Source organism: Odontomachus brunneus, unplaced genomic scaffold (assembly GCF_010583005.1).
Source record: "Odontomachus brunneus isolate Ranch 3 - 2012 unplaced genomic scaffold, Obru_v1 Obru_scaffold_340, whole genome shotgun sequence".
Taxonomy (NCBI): domain Eukaryota; kingdom Metazoa; phylum Arthropoda; class Insecta; order Hymenoptera; family Formicidae; genus Odontomachus; species Odontomachus brunneus.
The window spans coordinates 4,906-9,078 of NW_022639790.1; the positions used below are offsets into that span (position 1 = coordinate 4,906).

The window sequence follows — 4,173 nt, forward strand, 5'->3', positions numbered from 1 at the left end:
CTCTTCATGACTGTCGACCCGACAATTGTAGCACTTGTCGAAGATTTTCTGTGTTTCCAGTTGGCTTCCTGCCGTACCCTATGCTTCTGCAGTAGGTTACCGGGAGCCATTCCCCTGGATCCATTCTTCGCAACAAGTTTCTAATTCCAGTGGCTTTCTTTTGCGAAGTGCACTCTCCACTACGTCGGAGAAGAATTGGCCAGACTCTTCTCCTTCGTAACAACTTTGGGTGTTTCGTCACTTCATCAGCACCTCCACATGAAGAGACTGTCCGCTGAGTCTACATCTCTTCCACTTATGCTTATCAGCTTCTTTCTTGCACTTCTTCGGGGAAAAAAAACATTCTTTTTCCTTTCCCTCTACCGTTGATCTCCTCTTTCGGAATGCTCTTCTTGAATTCTTCAGACAAGGAGGAGGTAGGACCCAAACGTTCTTTTGCAAGGACACCCCAAGTCCCCGCCTCAGCATTTGCCCAATGCCACACGGGAAAACCACGGTCAAAACCGTGGGTAGGGCAGTTTCTTCTGTCGATCCAAACAAATCTTCCAAGATAATTTCTTTCCATGGAACTAACAGCAAATCTTTTTCTAAAACAAACAAAAGAACAGAAGCGCGTATCTATTCTTGGAAAGTCGCTATCATTAACACGGCACAAATCAAACATGTCAATTATTTTTCTCAAGACCGGAAAACACAAAAGAGCAAACACAAATGCACAAACTACCCAAGCTCTGAATGTGAAGCCGAATCAACTCAATTGAATAAAAAGATACGATTTCTAGTGAATTCAAAGAACCAAAAATCAAGGGACCAAAAACCTAATCAACCTTTGTTCCGGACAGCCGTAGAATGTCCATGCGGAACGAGTACGGCGGGCGGCCGAGCCCCAGGCGCCACTCAACTCGCGGTCGCCGGCCTACCGCCGCCGCGGCGAACGCGTCGGCCGGAGCCGCTTCTCGCGGTTAAGTTTCGCTTAGGCGCCTATATAAGACGCCGCGCGAGACCACTCAAGGCTTTTATGCCTTTTGCCTGTTGCCAGCTTTGACTGCACATCAGGTATTCTTTTACGCTGTAGCTAGCTTCCAATCGCCTTTTTGAGTGCGCAAGCACGTTGGGCACTTGCCTCACCAGAGGTGTATTTGCATATCTGCATCGATCTTCACTGCCTTAAGAGTGTCGTAGACACGTTGGCATTTGCGTTTAGATTTCGGCAATTCTATACAACTCTCCGCAGCTCTTTAGAGTACGTTTGCACGTTGGGCTAACGCCTCTAGAGTGTCCGAGGACACATTGGCATCTGTGGTACAAAGTGTATGGTAACTCCACAGATCTCCACCTTCTCAATACGATCGAGAATTGAGAGAAGGCTTCGCGCGATCACGTCGGATTACCTGGACGCCTCCACCGCGGTGGACGTCTCGCTTCGCGACATTTCCCGTATTGAATACCGGGTATTAGCGCCAACAGAACTTAGTACGATTGAGCTCACGACTCCGCGCGAGTCGTCGTAATCAAGAACTCTGCGGCCAGGGCCGCAGCTCTCTCGCGAGCCACGCTCGCTATTGCTTCGCTGCCAGAAACGCAGCATATACACGCGAGCCACGCTCGCATTTACGTCCGCCTAGGACTCAAACGCTGCCAGAGGCGCAGCCTATACACGCGAGCCAAGCTCGCCTTCACGTCCGCACCGGACTTAGTCGCTGTCAGGGACGCAGCTCACGCGAGCCAAGCTTGCTATTGCTTCGCTGCCAGGGCCGCAGCCCTCCCACGAGGTATACTCACTATTACGTCCCTGCAAGAGACACAGCGCTCGTGCAACACCTGATCGCTGGCCTAAGTCTATTCAAGACTTCTACGTCGGTGCATCCACGGCACTACATGCGAGGACTCTTCACTCCTTGCCTCGACGAGACTTAGCATTCGTCACGCACACGATATTATTGACGCACGTTTACAGTTACCTGCACGTCACCGTCAGACTTCGCCACGGCCGCGTCCGCGGTTCAGCGTCGCACTTGTGTGTAGGCGATCCCTACAAGACATCGCAGGTGCCGCGTGCGCGACTGATAAAGGCGAATTCAGCTCGTCTGGCTATCATCTCGGATTCAGCCTCTGTTGTTTCCTCGCCAACCAGAGCTGAATCTCATTCGGACCGGTTCCGACACTCACGAAAGGAGACGGACTAGTGTCTCCATCCTCTGAGTGACTATCATCCTCCGAAAGGGGGATTCATTCTCAGCGCGGAGGCGCCGGGCAACTCCACGCGGGCTTTATACTGAGCCACGCAGTGCGCTTATACACAAGAGCACTCTCGCACTTTCCTCTCACCATCTTTCGAGGCTCCTGAATAGGAGAGCAAGACATACTCACGCAACTTAAGATAGCAGTCGACGAACGTTCGACGGCATTACGAACCAGCCGCTCTAGACCTCAGGCCGTTCGAAACAACCTTCTTTTGAAATGAACCGCTAACTCCCACTAGAATTCGGACTACATTCACATCTGACACATCAGAGCTCGTATTTTTTTTAAACTCAAACAATCTTCCTCATTATTCCTTTCCGGTCTGATAAAAACTACATGCTAAATTTGATTTTATATCTGTTTAACCAAAACTTCCATTTAAACTATTTAACATCGAACGCGCTTTCCCTCTCAAGTGAGCCGCTAACAAATTGATTTTGTAATTTCACCCCAACTATTTGCTCTTGCTATAAGATCAAATTGTGAGAAGAATTCATACAGCAATGTTTCCCCATCATAAAAATCAAGTTTTAATTTATAAGCGAGATTATTATATCACGTATATCGTGCCCGAACGAATTTGTGCATTTTCTGAAACTTGCACGTCGCTGTCACCGAAAAACCCGCTCGCATTTCTAACAGTGTTCTAACAGCGTATCTATTAATGGAATTACTTATCTAGATTTCTCGTTGCCGTTACCGTTGGAGCTCTTTGTCACAAAGACGCAGTGTTGCCTTGAGCTCATCCTGTTGTCGCCGCTGCAGCGCTCGTTCCTCCCGCAGTTGTCTGAGCTCCTCTATCGCTTCGCGGAAGAGCGTCTCTGAAACCGCGGCTCCAGCTCCTGTTGTCGGGCATCCGGCGTCACGTGACATCCACTCGTTACCTTCCAATGACTGTTCAGCGTCCCCCGACGACACATGTGTGCACATTCCCTTGCGTAAGGGAGTCCTTGCAGTGGACATTACTTGTGAGCAACTCGTTGCACTCGTCCGCTCAATTGTTGATTGTCTGTTCGAACGACGGAGATGGCTCGTCGTGTCCGTCCAATCCCGGACGAGCTCCCAAAATGTTATGCCCGCACTTGTACACGCGATCGTGCACGGGAGAAATGAATGTAACACACAATTATAAAAGAACAAGAAGCTTTAATGTACAGCGAAAACACGTCTTTACAGTCTCAGAATTGGTACCGTCAGAAACACGACCGCTCGCGACTACGTCTCGCTGTCAACTCTTTGACAACCGCTGTTATTATTAAAAACAGAACACACACCCCTGTCGCCCGGAGAACGCTTCGCGACATCGTTCACAGCTCAAGCCACAGCTCAAACCTTTCTTCATACCAGAGGCGATTCAGCCCAGGGTGAGCAATACCTATTCATGTTTATGTTTGATTTAAAAAATAATATATTTACAAATATCGAAAAATGAAAAAAAAATAAAGAATGTTAATTTAAAAAAATAATAAAATTTGAAAATAAAAAAAAATAAGAAATGAAAATAAAAATAAAAATAATTTAAAAAGAGGTGCCACACGGACTGTAAATTGACGATTTTTTTAACAAGTGGCTATAACTCGGAAACGACTTATTTCCGGACCTATGTTTATATAGCTTTTTTTTTTTCTTTTAAAGTCCCGAATCACATCCCGAAATATTTCGGATGATTTTCCGGACTGTATATATACAGGGTGGGCCATTTTATTCAATACACGCAAAAATCTTAAGAAAGAGAAATTTTTTCAAAAAATGTTTCAGACAAAAGTTGTCGGGTTCAGAGGAAGATATCTGAAGGTGACATTGACTTTAACCTCGGAACTCATCCTGAAGATCGAAGTTTATTCGAAAGTCAACTTTGCATTTTAAATAGAAACATTAATTTTTTTCTTACGGAATTTTATTCCTCGTGAAGAAACTAGCAACTTTTGT

The 4,173-nt window shown here is 46.6% G+C and overlaps 1 pseudogene; it reads right to left on the reverse strand.

Annotated features, from left to right (window-relative positions):
• LOC116853512 overlaps window positions 1-3,174 on the reverse strand; it is a 7,135-nt pseudogene extending 3,961 nt beyond the window's left edge.
• Window positions 3,175-4,173: the final 999 nt, after the last annotated feature.